The sequence below is a fragment of the Astatotilapia calliptera genome, chromosome 22 (genome assembly GCF_964374335.1).
Source record: "Astatotilapia calliptera chromosome 22, fAstCal68.1, whole genome shotgun sequence".
Taxonomy (NCBI): Eukaryota; Metazoa; Chordata; class Actinopteri; order Cichliformes; family Cichlidae; genus Astatotilapia; species Astatotilapia calliptera.
This window is the reverse complement of record NC_137442.1, coordinates 36823537-36844858: the sequence shown is the minus strand read 5'-3', so window position 1 is coordinate 36844858 and position 21322 is coordinate 36823537.

The window sequence follows — 21322 nt, the reverse complement described above, 5'->3', positions numbered from 1 at the left end:
GCTGACAATAAGCGATGTACAAACAGAGTGAGCATTTCTGAGGCCACAGAGAGAAAAAAGGAGCACAAACTCTGACTGTGAGCTCACCAACACACACATTTACACTTGGTTTGTCTTCACAGAGAAAAACACACTTCCTTCTGCTGATGTTTCACACTAAAAGCCTCGATAAAAAATTAGACGTTTCCATGGTAACGAAGCACATTCATAGCATTGAAAACACACAGTTACACCTGAAGTGACGTCGCTGAGCGTCTAATGGTGTTTCACTGACAGGCTTCTGGACTGTTCCAGTGAAACTACGAGCATCACTGCCCTCCAGCGGTCACTGTCAGTACCTACAACTCTCCACATACAATAATACTGACATTAGGACACATTCACTGCAGCGTTTCAGCACTAATGTTCATCAGTGTGATAATAATGCTCTATATGTGAACACTGATATTATTAAACTGATAGAAACACTGACGTCAGCAGAGAGATACTGACTGATGACAGATTACTACCCCTAGGTGGTCACAGTGATGAACTGCATGATATTAAACCAGTGACAGGTGCTTAATGAAGAGCATTTCCAACCTACATATATATATTCCAGCAAAAAGCAATAAGAATCATTAATAACACGTGCTTCAATCAAGCGTCTGACTCACTCTTCATCAAATTAAAAATACTTCAATTTAATGAGCTGCTCAAGCTTCAAAAAGTCCAAATTATGTATAGAGCAAGACGACATCCATGAGGCAAAATATTCAAAATGAGTTTCAAGTTCAATAAAAACATGATACACTGAGAGGAAACTCCATGTTCACTAGAGCGGCTGTTGTAGAGGTGGCCCATGGTGCTATGCTACAACTTCACACTGCCACCCTACACCTTTTCAACCGCTCAGCGCCCTGAATTCAAGAATGACATCTTCAGTGCATAATTGGCTCTTTCTTACTGAGCTCTCAAAGAAGAAGTCCAGCAATAAAGCTGGACATTTGAGAAGTCAGCTGGAAGGTCATCCCCAGCTGCAAACCCCGATCACTAAAGCAATGGGAAAGTGTGGGCTGAGAAAAGACACAACTCAGCCAGAGGAAAAAAGCAGCCTGGACAAAGCACAAAGAAGAAGATTGTCATCTTCATCACTTGAAACTGAAACCAAAGTCAGCACTGAGTGTGCAAAATGCAATGTAGCTGTGTGCAGGGATTAAAACCAGAAACAGGAAGTCTGTCACAACTCCATACGGTGAGGAGATGAGGCAAGAAAAGACACACGTACACACACACACACACCCCATGTAGAGGTCTGAGCACTCCTCGCTGTACTGCACAGCAAACACTACGTTGTTTATAGGGCTGGGCATCGTCACTGATTTCTAGAATCGATTTGTTTCCGATTCACAAGGTCCCGAATCGATTCGATCCACAATTTGATTCGATTCAATTCAATTCGATTTGAATCTGGGAAATTTTGCCAGTCAGAAATATTATAATTCAGATCAGTACATTTACATATTTTTGTATCTATAAAAAGGAAGCTGACGCACGCAAGACTTTATCAAAGGTGTGAGCATCACAGCAGATGCCTTTGTGTCAAAGCAGCTGAAGATAAAACACAGAAAAACATGAAGGTGATTTTCCTGGCCTGGGATTTTATACAAATATTCTGCAATAGATCAAAAACGAAAGAAAACCATTAATCAACATATGGATGTTACCTCTGACGTTACAGCGGTTTTATTAGAGACATGGCTAAGCATTTTGCATAATTTTAAAAAGTTTACATTTGCACAGTATTGAATGGCAGAAATTAGGTTTTCTTTTCAGAAGTATGTAAAAGGAAAAAAAAACAGCGGCCGACAGCGCTGTAAACAACGGTAGACTTGTGCGTAACAAGCAAGCGAATAATGCAGAAAACAGATTTTTAGACGGGAAACTGTTCTTGAAGTACAGAGAGAGAGAGAGACAGAGAGAGAGAGACAGAGAGAGCGAGAGCAGTGGCGTGTCTAGAAAATTTTTGTTGGGGGGGCCAGGTAGGGGCACAGATTTGGAGAAGGGTGGCAGATGTAATTGGCAGATAATGTTAAAAAAATTCTACCAATCGTTAACCATAATTCAATAACCCTGTAAACCTAATAACCGAATGTTCTTTTAACTCTTATTAGAATGAGATTTTAACCACTACGGTGCAAAGTTTTTAGATACTGAGTTGATAAAGTACAAGAGATACAATCAGTGCTCTGTCAGTGTTTACTCAGCATTCAAGGACAGCAATATTTGCATAGTATTTTTACTGACATATTTTATCTCTTTATCTCTACTTTTGCCTCCATGCCACCAACACCATGAACAACTAAGGTGACTGGTTCACTGAGCAGACCAAGCCTCTCCGCCGCCTGGTGGGTGAGGTAATTCGTGTCAGAGGCTAAATCGATGAGAGCTCCAATCCAGTCTCCCCTCTTGGTGGTGACGTCCAACAACATCATGAGGACCGGGAGCTCCTTCAGACAACTCTCATCTTCCGAGCCTCTGCCAGCCCACAACTTTGAAGTCACTTTGTTTGTGCACGCCTTTCGAACAGCCTTCAGCTGCTCCAGGGACAGACCTAGGCCAGCAAACACAGCCTCTTGCTCTTCCGTCGGGCCACGGGGTTCTCTCCTTTTATCCCCTTTGGTCCCCTGCCTGGCTGCATCTTTCCTAGTTGGGGTTTTAAGACGCAGGAAGAAGTGGTGATCCGATAAGGCATCACCCCTTCTGCACTCCTCATTACGACACAGAAAGTTTTTACTACACGGGTCTTCCCTCCCATGGGAGTCCAGACACCTGGGACATACCTTTGTCTTTTTCACGTAAGCTCTCCGCTCTGACGGGTTGGCCTTTTTAAACGTCTTACAGTGGTATAAATGCCCTGTATGACCCTCTTCGCCACACAAACAGCAAGGATTCTGGGACAGCTCACCTCTCGTCTCGCTTGCAGTAGCTTTGGTGAATGAACGTCTCTCCATCCTCCGATCTGGTCTCTCTTTTGGTTTCTCGCAGGGGCTCAGATCAGCTGCCCTGGTAGTATTAGACTGTCTGATTGATTGCAACTGCTCAAGTTGCACCAGAACTGTCTTCTGATCTTTCAGGAACTGCCATAGCTTATCAAACCGGTTCTGTGGACTGACATCGTCGACAGGATCACATCGGTACAAAAGCCACCTTTCCTTCACACTGTCCGGCAACTTACTCTCAAGTGACCGGATCACTAACTGATTTTTTATGGCATCTTCACAACCTAGGTCTATTAGGTCCAACAGCGCCCTCTCTACAGCTTGGATCAACTGTAAAACCTCTCTGGGTTTGTTGTTGCGCACGCCCGGTAACTCCTGTAGTTCAAGTACAATGTCATCTGCTATCTGTGATACGTCACCATAACAGTCCTCTAAAACCCGGAAAATCTCGCTCGCAGTACAGCAGTGAGACAGCCTAAGTTCACATTTTACTCGATCAGCAATACTGTCCATCAGGTGGAAGAGCCTGCACTCCGGGGAACCTGTGGGTTCCGCTAATGCTTGGAGGGTCCCCCAGTTACTCTTCCAGCCCCAGTAGCTCCTCCTGTTCCCAAAAAACTTTGGTAGGCTCAGGGGTGCGAGTGCGATCCTCGTTCCGAGTGATCCTTGAGAGATGGTAGACGTGCTCTGTCCTGCCCCAGCGCCATCGGGTCTCACACCATGCATTCCTCGAAGCTGCTGTGGCGTGCTTGAAAGGCCAGGGTTAACCCTTTAGAGCCGAGCAGAGCGGCCCCGCTCCAATCTGCGTAACTATTTTTAAATCCCAGTAGAACTGCAACCATGTAAGCTAGCGCAATAATTTTTTTTGCATATGAAACTGGAGAAGTTGTACTTACATATCACACATGCAGCTTTTCCCAGAGAGATGTTTCCTTCCTCTAATATGTTTGCAGAAATCCTGTAAAAAGCAAACAAATAAAAAAAAACCATAATCCTCAGCCAGACTCTTTATCGATCTGATCAGCTGTTCACATCACTTCCTACTTTGATTATGCCTCGTCACGTTGTCACCGTGACCTATCACGTGGGCCTGTACAACAACAACAGGAAGTGACGTCATTTTCCCCGGGAAATTTAGTTTTTTCTCTCGCTCGTGTATAATGTCGCTTTTTCTAGAAACATACACTCGTACAAAACACAGAACACACACTTTTTACACACTCAAACACATCCACCCATTACATTATTATGCAGCAACAATCCAGACACACCAAATACACATTGCGCGAAGCTTTGGATCTGATTACCGCCCCTCCTGAATACGGAGCTTCTGGCCATTTGTTGGATCCTGATTCTGCCGACAGTGAGGATGAGGCCGACTTCGTTGAAGGGATTGACCCTTGCCAAGACAAGTATGTATATTGTTTGAAATAAAATAATGTTTTTTATGGAAGAGAAACGTAGGAAAAATTACGTTTGCAGTGCAAAAGAGGAATTTCGCTATACAAATTGAACAGATGGTATAATTTCTTTTGTGTATAGTGTTGATAATGTTGAAGAGGAGGGAACTGAAGTCTCCTGCTCAACTGAAGCAGCCCCTACTCCGGAGGGAAGCAGAGGGAGGGGAAGGAGTCGGATGACTTGTCCTCCGGCAAAAAGAGGCAAGCGCTCCAGGTCACTCTCCGGTGATGCAGCTGCCTGGATGAGTGAAAAGAACCCTGACAGCTTGCCTCATCCTCTACTGAATTTCTGTCCAAAAAGAAAGCCAGGTGTGCAGCTGCCATTTTCAGAATGTGTGGACCGTCCATCGCCATCTGAACTATTCAAGATATACTTTGACCATGCTGCTATAAGAACACTGTGTGTCAACACAAACAAAAATGCAGCTAAAAATATTGCTGCAGGCAAAAAATTCACATGGACTGATCTCACAGAGGCTGAACTGTACCATTACATTGGCATAACACTCTACATGGGGGTTCTAAAGCTGCCTAAAATGAGAGATTTTTGGCGCGTGAATTCGATTTTTCATGTGCAATATCCCTCTGAGGTCATGACCAGAGACCGGTTCCTCACCATCACTTGGAATATTCATATGAGTGACCCTGCGGAAGACACTCTCAATGACAGAAAAAAAGGAACTACAGATTATGACTGCCTGCACAGACTACGTCCCCTGTATGACAGTTTACGTGTATCCTACAAAGCTGTATACCACCCACAGCAAAACCTCTCTGTGGATGAGCGCATGGTTTCCACTAAAGCCAGAGTTGTCCTGAAGCAATACATAAAAAGCAAGCCAACAAAGTGGGGGATAAAACTTTTTGTGCTATCTGACAACACAGGCTACACAGTGGATTTTAACATTTATACAGGGAGGTCAACTCTGGTAACTGGGAAGGGGCTGTCATTTGATGCTGTGATGGCACTTATAAACAAAAACTACCTGGGAACAGGATATCACATTTATTGTGATAACTTTTATACAAGCCCAGCACTTTTTCACCACCTTCATGATCTGGGGTTTGGAGCATGTGGGACATTTCGGGACACTAGAGTTGGAGTCCCAAAAACCAAACTTAACGCCCTGACAAAAAAATCTCCACGAGGGACAATCAGGTGGATCAGAGAGGGCCCTCTCATTTTTATCAAGTGGATGGACACAAGGGAGGTGAGTGTGTGCTCAACTCTGCACAGTGCCTTCTCAGGAGACACTGTGAAAAGGATGTGCAAGGCTGAAGGACAACACACAGCAATTGAGGTGCCAGTGCCATCAGCTGTAAAGGACTACAACCGCTTTATGGGAGGAGTTGATCTGTAGGACCAGCTGATTGGCTCCTATTCTTCATGGAGAAAGAGCAGGAAGTGGTATGTGACAGTGCTGCACCACTTTATAGACATTGCTGTCACAAACAGCTACTTGGTCAGCAAGGAGCTCTGTGGCAGACTGGAGCAGCGGCCAATGACGCACCAGGATTTCCAGGAGCAGTTGATCACTGAACTCTGTGGGGTGTCCTCACAATCAGGAGCGAAGAGCTACCAACACATCCCAGTTGCCATTGTTGAAGGGGCATCTGGTCAAAACAAAGCCACAAAGGGGCGCCGGAAGTGCAGGCTGTGTGGGAAGTGCACACCCTTCAAGTGTGAGGCATGCAAAGTGGCTCTGTGCGTCATTGTGGACAGGAACTGTCACAGGGCCTATCACACCTCCACTACTGCTGCTGAAGAATGATATTTGACTGTTTTTCTCTCTCTAAAAGTAATGTGACACTTAGAACTTTTACTGCACTATTGTAAACTTTTTTTTAAAATTATTGTCATGTTGCCAAATTGTGCAAAATATTAATTTATTTATTTTTTGGTTATGCTCCACCGGGGCTACTGAACAGCAATATTTGACTGTGCCTTTCTGTATATAAATTCCTGTGACACTTATAAGTACTATTATTGATGAAAACTCCTCCCCCTTTGTGAGTGTGGACGCTTCATCTCTTTGCTCTTGAATGCTTTGCTTCTTATATTGATTTTTATTGATTTTTATGCTGATTTTTTCCCTTTTTTCCGTATGAGCTTACCTGCGATAGCTTCTGGACACTTATAGATCATTAGGACTAAAGTGTTCTTAACAGAAACAGCAACATTTTATGGTTACCTTATCCTCAGTGCTCCGTGTGTCTGTGGCCTAGACACAGCTGAAGCCTGATTACAGCGTCTGAGCACCGAGCAGCCTCAATAGCCTGGAAAGGTGCTAACCGCTAGGCTAACTAGCAACAAGATGCCTTCCCTCTCCACAGATGACTACCACAGCCTCCTGCAGAAGATTGCAGTACTGGAGACAAAAATTCATCGCTTAGAAGTAAACGTGGAGGTAAATGGACTGTGTGGAAATGAAACAACCTTGCCTTTGATTCAAAACAATGGCGATGAGCAAGCTAGTACACAGCTAAGGAGCACAGATAACATGACCAAGAAAGTAGACTTTGTGCACTATTATAAATCCTCAAGCGATAATCCCCCCTTGGACTGTCTTCGTGCAAAACCAAGACATAAATCATGTCTCCTGGAAGGGGGAGGACGTATCACAGGCAGGGCACAGCGAGCTGAAATCTCTGAAACCGACTGGCCTTCACTTCCTACGAGACAGAGAAGCTCTTCTACCCCTGTATACGAGAGGAAACAGGACTGGACAACCGTGAATAGGAAGGTTAACAACAAACCTTCAAAACAACTGAATGTGAAACTGCAGAACAGATTTGCTCCACTATCAAAGGACCCTGGATCTATATCGGACAACCATCCATCTAAAAGTAGCGAAGTAAGGTCTGAAAATCTGTTGAAAAGTAAAAGACCACAGGGAAAGCTAAAGGCTAGGCCTGAAACTCTGATTGTGGGTGACTCTGCGGTAAAGGATGTACAAAGGATGTGTGGTAAGAACACTAAAGTCCTCTGCTTTCCTAACGATATGGTCAACAACCTGAAGGAGAGAATTCTTCAAATTGCAGATGAATATCCAACTGTGACAAACATTGTTCTGCATACAGGGTCAAACGATGTGTCCAAACAACAGTCGGAGGTTCTGAAACAGGACTTTACTGGATTATTAAATACTGTAAACTCTCTGAATGCAGCTGTATTCATCAGTGGACCTGTACCGCCGGTCAGAGGAGGAGACGAGAGATTCAGCAGGTTGTTTACACTGAATAAATGGCTTATATCAGCATGTGCTGACCACTCGGTGCATTTTATCGACAACTTTAATATTTTTTGGGAACGCAGGCATCTGTTCAAAGCAAATGGATTTAATTTTAACAAGTCAGGGGTGAAACTGTTCACCTCCAACTTGTTTTATTCCATACGTCATCCATCTGTGCTTGGTGCCAAGGCTGAGATAAACGAGGAGTTATCTCATAAAGAGGAACAAACAGTACTCCAAGAACAGACAAAGCCCAGCAGAAACCTTGAGGAGGAGCTCCATTTGCCCCCACCCGGGAAGAGCCTCAGAAAGGAGAGACATCTAAGGCATCTGAGGAAGAGCCTCAGAAAGGAGAGACATCTAAGGCAAGAAGAGGGGTCCCTATTTGCCTCCAACTCTCTCAACAACACCAACGACCAGGACCAGGGACCACGATCTTCCCCAGTCCCCCAAACCCCTGACAGGCCATCACCCTCCTCCCCCTCCCTTTCTCCCTCCTCCCCACACCTGAAATTCACTGAGGAGATGATGGAGCGGGTCAATGGTGGGCTCAGATCTACCCCCCGGCCCAATCCCTTTTTGTCCCCCATAAACCCCCCACCAGAGCGGCCAAAGGTTCGCCATCGAGCCCCACCCTCAACAGAGCAATCGAAGTCACATTGCCCAGCCTCGCCCCCCTTAGTTCCTCTTCATGCCCTGTCTCCGCAGTCTGATGTGTGATGTGTGGAGGGTCCGGGCTGCGAGGATTATGGCAGTGGTGACTTTTCCCAGGAGAAGCTGGGACCCTGTTTACTAGAAGGTTTTAAAATTTCTGTACTTTTAGGTGACAGGAGACATGTGGCCTGGTCAAAACACAGAGAGCTGCACTCTAAAAGATCTTTAAACATAGTAAACATACCTTGTGTGCCACAGACTGCTCCCAAACACGAGGGGACAAGTAATACCTCTAAAACACTTAAGTTGGCTTTATTAAACATTAGATCTTTAGCTGGGAAAACATTTTTAATTAATGATTTAATCACTGAGCACAGCCTTGATTTTATGTTTTTAACTGAAACTTGGTTGGACCAAAGTAACAGTGGAGCTGTTCTCATCGAGACGACCCCTCCTAACTACAGTTTTATCAGTGAGGTCAGGGCGAGCAGGAGAGGAGGGGGGGTTGCTGTCTTATTTAATGAATCATTTCAATGTAAGCAGCTATCTCCTGGAAGTTTTCAGTCTTTTGAATATGTGGCTTTACAGCTGAAGGCCCCATCCAAAGTTGTGTTTCTTAATGTTTACAGGCCTCCCAAATACTGCACAGACTTTTTTTAATGACCTCAGTGAACTGCTGTCTGTGATCTGTGTTGATTTCGACTGTGTAATTATTGCTGGGGATTTTAACATTCATGTGGACAACCCTCAGGACAAAGGGACTAAAGACCTGAGTAACACTCTGGGCAACTTTGGGCTGACTCAGCATGTAACAGAGGCCACACATAATAGAGGACACACTCTTGACCTACTGATCTCCAAAGGCCTGAGCATTTCAAAGGTTACTGTGTCTGATGTGGGCCTGTCTGATCATTACTGTGTTTTCTTTGAAAGTAAAATCTCAGCCCACACAAATATATCAACAACAGTGATCACAAAACGGTGTATAACTGAAGACAGTAGTGAGATCTTTAACCAGGTCTTCCCATTAACACCTGACGTGCCCAGAGGTTCAGTCAATGAGCTCGTCAATAGCTTCAATGCAAAAATGTTAAATGTAATGGATACAATTGCTCCCATTAAGGTGAAGGTTATCTCTGGAAGGAAAAAGTCTCCATGGAGAAACTCCACACTGGTGAAAAATGAAAAAAGAGAGTGTAGGAAAGCTGAGCGCAGATGGAGAAAAACAAACCTCCAGGTTCATTATGACATCTATAAAGAGAAACTTCACAATTATAATTTACAACTGAGGAGTGCAAGGAGGTCCTACTTCTCTGACATCATCACTAAAAACAGCCATAATGCTCGGGTCTTATTTTCTACAGTTGACAGGCTAACAAACCCTCCTGTGTCAGTGGTAGCTGAACTTCATTCAACCATGGCCTGCAATGACTTTGCCAAATTCTTCACAGAAAAAATCCAAAAGATTAGACAAGCAATTGGTACATCAACAGCAGATCCAGTTATTGCAGTTAATAATACAACAGCTTCTTGACATTTTTTGGGTTTCTTTTTATCGCTGTGTAACTGAGTTCAATTGAAAGCCTGCGTGCGCTAGTACCTCTTGCCACAAGTTCCCAGAATCCTTTGCGGTTTTACCCCTGAATGACGTCACATTTTCAATCTTTATCCTGGTGGGCCGGTCTCTAGTCAAAATGCCTGGGCCGATTTTTTGTCCCAGTCCAGCCTTGGAGTCAGACCTGTTACAGATCGTCAACTTTTCTTTATTATCAGGTGTGTTTCCAGAATCACTAAAAACTGCTAAAAACCTATACTGAAAAAGGACAATGTTGACAAGACACAAATGAACAACTACAGGCCGATCTCAAATCTCCCATTTTTAAGTAAGATCATTGAAAAAGCAGTTTCTCAACAGCTCAATTACTTCTTAACACAGAATAATTGCTATGATGCCTTCCAGTCAGGTTTTAGACAGAACCACAGCACTGAAACCGCTCTGACCAAAGTGTTTAATGACATATATCTGAACACAGACAGTGGAAAAATGTCAGTCTTAGTTTTACTGGATCTCAGTGCAGCATTTGACACAGTTGACCACAACATATTACTCAAACGACTGGAGAACTGGACAGGTCTTTCAGGAACTGTACTAAACTGGTTCAAAACATACGTAGAAAACAGGAAATACTTTGTATCAATAGGTAACTTCACATCTGAGCAGACAAGTATCACATGTGGAGTTCCCCAAGGTTCCATCTTGGGACCCCCTCTGTTTAACATTTACATGCTCTGGCACAGATTATAAAGAACAACAAAATAAACTATCACAGCTATGCAGATGACACACAAATATATATCACAATGTCACCAGGAGACCGAGGCCCTGTACAGGCTCTTGGTAAATGCATTGAGGAAATTAATGACTGGTTGTGCCACAATTTTCTCCAGATAAACAAAAACAAAACTGAAGTAATAGTCTTTGGAGCCAAAGAAAAACGATTACAGGTCACCAGAGAACTTCAATCTATACATCTAAAAACCACAAACCAGGCGAGAAATTTGGGTGTAGTGATGGATGCAGACCTAAACTTAGAAAAACACATTAAGACAATAACAAAGTCAGCTTACTATCACCTCAAGAATATTTCTAGGATAAAAGATCTGATGTCTCAACAGGACCTGGAAAAACTAGTCCATGCATTCATCTTTAGTAGGCTTGATTACTGTAACAGCATCTTTACAGGTCTACCTAAAAAATCAGTCAGACAACTACAGCTCATTCAGAACTCTGCTGCTCGAGTCCTCACTAAGACCAAAAAAGTGGACCACATCAGTCCAGCTCTGAGGTCCTTACACTGGCTGCCTGTCCGTCAGAGGATAGACTTTAAAGTTCTGATGCTGGCCTATAAAGCTCTGAATGGTTTAGGACCAAAATACATCAATGACCTCCTGACCCAGTATGAACCTTCCAGATCCCTCAGGTCATCTGGATCCGGTCTTTTATCAGTTCCCAGAGTCAGAACCAGACACGGAGAAGCTGCATTCAGCTTTTATGCTCCTTATATCTGGAACAAACTCCCAGAAAGCCTCAGATCAGCTGAAACACTCAGTTTATTTAAATCCAGGTTGAAGACTCACCTGTTCTCAGCTGCATTTGAATAAAGCACCAAATCCACACTTTAAGCTTAAATTTCAAAACTTACATTTAACTACTGATTTTATCTACTGTTCTGATTTTATCTGTTTTGATTTTATATACTGTTGTTTGTTTGTTTGTTTGTTTTAATCAATTTTAAATCATGCTTTTTATTTGTTTTTGTTTCTAATGTCTCTGTAAAGCACTTTGAATCACCTTGTTGTTGAATTGTGCTATACAAATAAATTTGCCTTGCCTTGCCTATTGTATTGTACTATTATAAATAGTTCATTTTGATGTTGTATTTTTATTGTCATGTTGTTAAATTGTGCCCAATATGCATTTTATTGATATTCATTTTTTACTACTGTTTATAAAAATGATTGTATCTCAAAAATGAATTGATGAAAAAACTCCAAATAAATTTTGTGTAGTTTGAAAGGACTTTGTGCAACTTTTTTTTCATTTACAATTTTGAGCTATATAGCTTTGATATTTTTGTATCAACAAAAATATGTGAAAAACAAAAAACGTTTTTCAATTTCTTTGTGGTTTATTGCACTTTTTTTTTTAGCAATTTCTATAGTTACTATGGATTTGTTACACACATATTATTAAAATTTGGGATATAAGGGTTGTATTGATGTGTAGTAAGTTAAAATACTCAAAAAAATGGGCCTAAAGTATGTAAAAATGTAAACATCAGGTCTGCCGGACTTGTTCTATGGTAGGTCTTAAAGGGTTAAACACAGGGCTCACAAGTCCCTGGGATAGTCCCTGTGGTGGCGCTTGAAGGGCTGCAATGGAAGGACTTGCAGCTTGTCCTCCATTGGGGCCACCTTCATCAATGACCTGGTTACTACTGCCCACTGCAGAACTTTGGCATGCAGCAGGGTGCACGTCAGCATCTAGCGCACCACCGGCACGTGCTGGGCCATCATCTCCACCGGTCGCAGCGGGCCCACTGGGCTTGCTATTGCTGGTCGTCACTCCACCGTCAGCGCCACCTTCATCACTGCCTTCACCTTCACTGCTAGTCCTGCTTCTAAGCTCGCCACAACCAGATCTCCTTCTTCCATCTAGGTTGGTAGCCAGCACCACCATAGCTACTCTCCTCCTTTCCTTGAGCTCTTTGAGACAAGCTCGCATAACATTCACTTCTTTCTCTGGAACATAACGATCCCACTTATGCACAAACTCATTTAGAGCTTCCTCTCTGCCTTCCAAAGCAGGGAGCATTGAATCAAACTGATCCTGTTTTATTTGACCCATTTTGAGCGCCTCCACCTGGCTAATCGCATCTTTTAGGTCAACTCTTAGACTGTCAAACTGACCTGATGCACAACGGGACCATGACGCTTCCTTTAGCTTCATTTCTGTGGGCTGGTATTTTGAGCAGCAGTCCTGCAGCTTCTTCTCCACTTCAGCTATTTCTTTTGCAAACCCACCTGCATCTTCTTCTTCCATAGCAGCAATGTAATCAAAACTGCTATCACAAACCTCACTGTAACTGTCTTTGAGCGTCCTACATTCAGACATGAGGTCGTGTTCAGTCAGAAGGTCAATATTAAAGACAATGGAATTGGCTTTCCTAGTAAAAACTGCTTGCGCAGATGACCACCTTTTCTTTAATTCTTGCCATACTGACTTTTTTCCTTCTTGTTTATTACCGGCGTTATTCCTTTGCCCTCAACAAAGATGGCGGCGACCCACTTCCGGTCGCTTAGCGGCTAGTAACTGAATTAAAAGTTCGTTTTCAGCGGCTGGCTTATCCTATGCCAGCGCCCTAATAGTCCCAGCAAAGAAATCCACACACAGTCTCTCACGTACGAGGGCTTGACGGTGTTTTGAGAACGAAGTCATGTCGATCGGCCGTGACGATCGGCCGGGCTCCGTCTAATTGCTGGATTCGCCGTAGTCGACACAGACCCTCCTCCGCTTCTCCATCGCGGGGACTGGCTAGGTGTTGATTACTGTACAGTTTTTACTAAGTTAACTACCTTTAATTTAGCAAACTCCCACCGTAAGGGTGTGTTTTAACTGATGAAACTGTGTCGTACTCAGGCTCGGACATCTGATTGCTGCCTTTTATAAGCTTTATTGCACAAACACAAGCTAACAAGCTTTTGGTGAGTTACCTAACTACAGTAACTCTAAACACATGCCATCCATTTCTAACGGCCTGGTTACTTCCTGTCAGTTACTTTAGAAACCATGTGGTCACCTGACCTAACACTGTTTCTTCTTCTTCCCCTTAATGTTCAAGTGTCACATGTCAAACAGCTGGAGAGGAAACTACACCAGTGTACTGAGATGTTTCACCAACACGTGCCAGATGCTGTTCCTTCATGGTGACATCACCAGAGACAGCCCTGCCCACCTCAGGACCTCGCCATTGATCATGATGATTACAATGATGACAGCGAGCGGAACTAAGACTGTAAAAATCCACGACCAGAATGTTTAGATGCTTTCTAATTATTAATGAAAAATGAGTTTTTGTCTCTTTTTTTTCTCATTTGTTACTAACAAAGTTCACCAAACTCACACAGTTTACATTCTGTATGTTTCCATCTTTACCAGCCACACATTAACTGCATTTAAGAAAATAATCCTTAGAAATTGTCGTTTTTCTCTTTTGTAATTGATGATAATTCAGTGAATATACTGCGCTGCTTCCTTTCATTGCATCACACATTGCTTTAAGTTTTTCAGTGTCCAGTTATTTTTTACTGCTGTTTGAATTCTCTGTATGTTTGACCCTGTAGACTGTTTGATGGACTGCTTGTCTTCCTGTTTGTTACCACCGCCTGTTTTTGACTAAAGATTTGGATTTCTGACTTTAACACAGCCTCTGTGTGTCCTCCCTTTGTGTCCTCTTCCTCTGTGAATGTGTTGCATGTGTCACAGATTCATTTTATTAACAGCTTTCCCACAGTGAGTTGCATCGGCATTCATTCACAGTACATTTCAGAAGGATTCAGATTAATACAGTGATCTTACAGTCAGAATTATCCTGACAGAGTGCCACTGTAAATTGTCTTTCATCAGGTAAATTTTAAAGTTCAGTATTTCAAAGCAGGAGTTATGAAGAATCATACTGGCATTAGGACTAATAATATGTACTTACAAAGTCTAATTTTTCTAATTATGTTAGAATATTGGAAGACAACCAACTTTTAGTTTTTTCCGCATATTAATTATTCTGAAATAGAGATGGTGACCCTAACTGTACAGAAGCACTAAACAACTGACAATCTAACAAACATTGTTGGCCTGAGCTGTCATGCACAGTGAGTCTGATCCTTTGCTGTGAGAGTCTGACAAGCATGTTTCTGGTCAGTTTGGAAGAAATAATATGACAATGTTGATCTTTTTTTCCAATATTCCTTCTCTTTTACAACATAAACTGTGATCAAAGCTACTTATGTTCACAGCATGTAATAATACTGACAGTCAAGAGTATTGTGGTCTGTTGAACTAGGGTTAGGGTTAGGGTTAGCAATTCAGACATATGTAATCAATATTACTCTTGCTTGATATAACAAACACCTAGGAATTTGTATTGTAATTCAATTTTCATGAAATATTCATATTCAGTATTGGTCATTTTATATTATAACCACGTATCCACCCAGGCTCATGGTGGGGCAGGGCTCTGTCCTGGGATGCTTGAGTACAAGGTAATGTACACCCTGACCAGATATCCAGTCTATCAGAATTGTTTTCAATATTTGGTTCAAAAATATGAGTGACAACAAAAATCCAACTAGGATTCTTGCATATGATGAATGAAGTCTGTCTTTGACTGTATTGTCCAGCTGATCCATCAAACCCCCAGCAGGTGAACCTTGTTCATGACATAACACGGCAACAATGTAAAAAATGAAACAGCAACAGTCTAAATGTAAAGTGCATTCTAAACTCCTCTTCAATAAATCATTATGCAAAGAGTCATTCAGGACTGTAAAACGTGAACTACAGAACCCAGAGTCTTCATCATTAAATCTCTGGTTGCTTCATTTTTCTATCCTATATCAGATACTTTAAGGTTAGGTTAGGTAAACTTGCATTCTCATGGTGAGGCAAAGTGCTTTATGTGTGTGTGTGCGTGTCATGGACGGCTATAAAAGGCCTATAATTAAAGAACAAAGCGGGGTTTGAGTTCGAGTTGCGGCAGACTGTCACTACTTGTAAATGGAACGCAGCCTTCCTACGGCGGACAGCTAATAACAGGAATCGGACGCGGTCCACCCAAGTCCACAGCAACCACCATAGCAACCGCCTAGCATGACCTTAAAAACATATTCTGTCTTCATAACTATCAAAAACGTGAAATGATTTGCAAAGCGTGAAAGTGTTACAGATGCAGAGAGCTATGACGGTATCTTTGGAAGCTGTTTACATAGCTAATAATATACGATGTAACTATGGAGACAGTCAGTCACGTGAGCTAGCGGTGCATGTTTACTACAGTGAATAAGGTGATTGTGTGCACAGCGTGCACACGCTGCACAGGGTAAAGACATTACTTCAATATTGTTTTATATTGATACATGTTTGCCTTCTGTTGACCATCACCTCAGGTTCACCATTACAGTTTCAGCATACAGATGCACACTGTCTAAATATGAACACATTCAAAAACTCATATCTCAGAAATAAGCACAGCTGTTCATGTTTGTCATTAGAGTTTTATTTGTAAGAAAATTATGAACTTCATATTGTGCATCAAATAAAAGAACATTTCACAACTCTGAGTCAACAGAAACAGGAAACAGAAATGTCTCCAATGTGTACAGTGTAGTGTAAGCATTAAAAGATCATAAAGGAAACACTAACATTTATGTGAAACTAATTGTAATATGTTATAATATGTACTTATATTCAGTGGTTATATACAGTATACAGCTTACACAGTGCCCAATTTTCAGGGGCTCAAAAGTCACTGGACAAAGTAACACAGCTTTAAACATAAGGATTGCTTCTAACAGCTGGAAGACTTTCTGTTGTTAATGGCTGTTTGAAATCTAGAAACCATGGACATCAGCAAGATGTGTTTTTTCCTCCTTTGAGAAGCTTTGCAGGGCCTTTGTTGCAGCTGCTTTCAGTTGCTGCTTGTCGGTGTGTCTCTCTGCCTTCAGTTCTCCCCTTCATTAACTGAAAAGTCACCTTCTATTTGTTTTTAAATCAGGTGACTGTAATGACCTAATTTTTTGACTTGAGAAATTGTTGGGTCTTCGTCTTCTTGAGTGTAACTCACTTATCTGAATGGTTGGATGGATGACTATGTTTGTGTAAAAAAAAAAAATGCATTCATTTAAAAAAAACATAAAAATAAACATGGGTAGCTTTAGGCACCAAAAACGTGGTTGAAGTTGAAATATGCCACTGAGAGTAACAATACATGCTCAACATCATGCTCATCTAGGTAATTTATATGTGGTATACAAAAGAAAACCAACAAGGTTAATAAAACTGAAATTCAACAACATAAATATTAATTAGAGGTATTTGTCATGAGATTGTTTGTAGGATAATTTTGATAATTTTGCTTTTGATTACCTTTTAAGGATAGTCTGTTAGTCATTGAAAAAATGTGACTTTTTTAAAATGAAAAATCTGTTCTTAATTCTTTATCTGCATGTTATTATAGAGTTTAAGGGAAACTGACTAAATAGACTTGGATAAATATGTGAAGAATAAATGTCTTTCTTATTTACTTTGAAATTGTGTGATTACCAGTAATGTCCTCCCAATAGGAGCAACATCAGCAGAAAGTCTGACATGTCGTCAGATTTTCCATTATCTGTTTTATTCAGAGTCAGTGTGCAGCAGTATTGCTTCTTTAATCAGTGACCATTTATTTAGTTATATATGACAGTTAAATATTAAACTCTGGTTGAACCCTGGTTTAACTGCTGTACTGTAAAGGACAAGACATTTATACTGTTCCGACCTCAGCGGAAAGCCAGTGTCATCATCAAGGACCCCTCGCACCCTGTGACTTATGTATCATGTTTAACTTGAGTAGTGAAAGACCGCGGGGGTCTGAAAACGATGTGCCGGGAGGTTTTCACTGGCTCTAGTGAGCCTCGACCTTCAGGTCAGCTATTGAGCTGGTGGGTAACAAATGTCTCTGAAAACATTAGAGCAGTTTTGCAAATATGTGATGTTTTGATAAATCAAGCAGATATTATAAGTTTACACAGCTACAGTCTCGCCTTAAAATATCTTAAAGGTTTATTTTGTGACCCAGAATAAGTGATATTAAAACTAAGTAGCTGTCTCCATTGTTGGAAACTGGAATTGGCGGGGTTGTGCTATGAATTCTGGGATAGGTTAGGCCACGAAGGATACACCCAACCAATCCTTCAAATATGGGGAAATAAGGGACGCATTTGTCGGCTGCATTTAGAGCAGCCTTTGAACTAGGACAGCCTTCTTCGCCTGGCTGTGATGTAATCAGCCTTCAAACGCGGCCTCCAAAGGATGCAGCCTATGAATTGGGACATACCTCCTGATACAGATGAACAAAATGGTGGTGGCTAACCAACTGGACATAGTGGTGGTAGACAAACAGAAGAAGACGGCCGTAGTATTAGATGTACCGGTTCTGAATGACAGCAACATCAGGAAGAAGGAACAGTGGTCGCAGTGGTAATCGGAGCACTAGGTCTGGTGACTCCTAAGCTAGGCAAGTGACTCCAGCAGACCCCAGGAACAACATCAGAGATCTCTGTCCAGAAGAGTGCAGTCCTAGTAACAGTTAAGTTACTGCGCAGGACCCTCAAGCTCCCAGAGAGGACCTGAGCTTGAAGGATAGGGGCAAGAGGGGAATTGTTTTATATATATATGTATATATTCAGGGGTGCACATAAGTGGTCTGCAGGCGCACATTCGCTGTCAAAAAAAAAGGCACGCACCAGATAAGAACTTGCAACGCGCTTTTGCGTACATAAGATTTTCTGGAGGAGGACAGACATTTGTTTAGAACCCTTAAAGATGTCGAAGAAGCAAGCTGTGTAAGCAATTACTTTGGTGTTCCTCCACCTCCAAAGAAATGTCAGAACGAGTCCGAACCACAAAAGAAGCACGTATTCTTGGAAAAGTGGTTGCAAGAGGTGAGCTGGCTTCAAACAAATGATGAACGCACAGAGATGTGGTGCAGAATATGCCGTGAAAATCCCACTCTAGCGAACAAAAACACTGCCTGTTATATGTACGCAAACGCGCGTTGCAACTTCTTATCTGGTGCACATCTTTTATTTTGACAGTGAATGCACACCTGCGGGCCACTTATGTGCACCACTGGTTATATATATCACAGGATGACAAATGTGATATCGCATTGTAACAAGATGGTTTGTGCTGCTGTCTTCACTTTTCATTGATGTCATCAGCTGGTATTTTAGCTTGTTTATTATTTTTATTTCCTTATAGTCACTTTTATGTTGTTGTGACTGAGCACCTCCACCCCTCCAATGCTTGCAAATATGACATGCCACACAAACAGGCCCAAAAAAAAAAAAAAAGGCAAGGTGGAGTGGGTTGTTGTATTGCAATGAGTAATTTAAATTATATATTTGGCTTTAATTAATTGTAAAACATTTCTTTCTACAATGGCCTGTTGTCTGTGGCTTAGTAAAAGAAAAGAAGACCCAGCTGCAGAAACAAGCAGAGAGGACACAAGAAGAGCTTACTGCATTGTCAGAGCTTATCACTCTAATGTTGGAACTGAAGAGAGGACATCACCAGCAAAAGGAAGAATTCAAACTGTTAGAGGAGATGAATAAAGAGCTGAAAGAAAACGGAGAAACTTAATCTGGTTAACGAACTGGAAATAGCAAAGAGTGAGGATGAAAAAGAGACAAAACAGAAAGATACTTAAAAAACAAACAAACAAAGTCTATCAAGTGCTCAGTGTAAACTGGAGAGAGAGAAAGGAAGAACTGAACATGGAGAAACAGCTGCAACAAACGGAGGACATAATCAACATCATGACAGAAAGGAAGACAAAATTAGAAAACAATCATAAAGGTGATTGACTTTCAAGTGAGAATAACCTACTGGTACTTCACAGTTTATTAATTGTTCCTTGCAACTAAAATTAGGTGCATAATTTGGATAGTGAATTTTCTTTTATAGAGAATGTTTGTCTTTTTAAGTTTTGCTGTACACCATGATAGCAGATTTTAACCCAAACAACCAATATGTAATTGAAAAGCAGAGTTGCCTAATTCATTCAGAGCATTTAACAAACTGTCTTAGGAGTAGAGAAGTGTACTGGTACTCAATTTCAAGTACAAGGATGATATGCAGAGCTGTGGAAATTAAAGAGTTAAAGTTGATTAAGAATATACAAATCTACAGTACATGGAAATTTAAAACAACCAAAATGAGAAAAAAAGCAAAACATAGGAAATATATTTCAGAAAAGATGATCATTCCATTGAGAAGGATTAGATTTTTTTAATGATTCTATTTCTAACCCAAACAACTTAATACTGTAACCAAATATCTTAAAAAATATGTTATTAGTCAAACCATGTAACAAGTGAAATAAAAACAGGACAAAACACATCAATTTCTGTGTTTTATGGTTTGGAAAGTTTTGTTGATCTAAATGCAAATGTGATTTTTTCCATTTATGTGCTGCCATATGTTTTGCGTTGTGATTGCATTTTACTACTAGTCTTCTAGTCAATAAATATTTTCTGTGATTTTACGCCAATAAAATTCTCTTTACTCCTTTTCTTTATATGTTTTGCAAAGATTAAGATACATGGAATAAATAATTCTGTTATGGCCCTGGGTCATTTGACCCAGTGTTTTGTGTTTATTATGATGATCTTGTGTTCTAGTTTATTTTGTTTATGTATTTGATCTGAAAGAACGAGACAAGCCAGTGAAGGGAAGCTAAAATTGGAGTGATGTTGTTTGTCAGTTGTTTGAACTAGAGAAAACTCAAACTGTGGTATTTTGCACCAGCTTATGGTGAGCAATGCAGGCCTGGATGGAAGAGGCTTAATTTTTGACAGGTGCCTCAACTGGTTATATGACCGTTATAGCGGGCTCTGTTTTCACACTTAAATTTGTAATAATGAACCTGAGAGGAAGGTTGACACAGGGGTAGTGCTGGTGTTTTTGGCTCTAAATAACATGACTTTTGTCTTGTTCTCATTTAAAATAAGAAAATTTAGTGAATAAGACAGTCAAGGAGAGGCTAGACTGACCGACAGGTTCATAAACATGAAGATAATAGCTCAGTGTGTTAAAAATAACACAGGGTTATGAGAGTTGGGGAAATTTGACTCTGCAGTTTTAATAGGCTTCAGATAAAAGCTCCAGCTTTTTTTGACCATTTCCGAAAAAAACCCCCAAACAAACAAATTTTAAAAAAAAACATGTCAGACCTGTTTTCCCATTTCAATTCAGCTCTCCCACACTTTAATGGTACAGGTGTTGTCATTTAACTGTGGTTCTTATCTAGACTTTGTAGCGCTATTAAAAATCAGGCTACCAGAGTCCATCACAATTTGGCACGTATAATTAAATAGAAGGGTTAGCTCCTGAGTGTTTGATTACACAGAGGACTTTAAAGTCACTTCTTGTTAAAAGCAGAAGAGACGTGAACAGTGGTGAAAAGCAGTGCAGTGCAGGGTAAGCAGCATTGCAAAACATGGCATCACCAATTTCCAAATTGAAAACAGAAAAATCATTAGATAAAACCAATGTGTGTCCACACTGCCCACAATCACACAGCAGCAATTCAGAGAAGGCACTCCTGGGTGGTTTTTGGGTGCCCTGGGACCCTGGTTTTCCCTTTGGCTTCAAGGGCTCTGTATATTGCCTCCC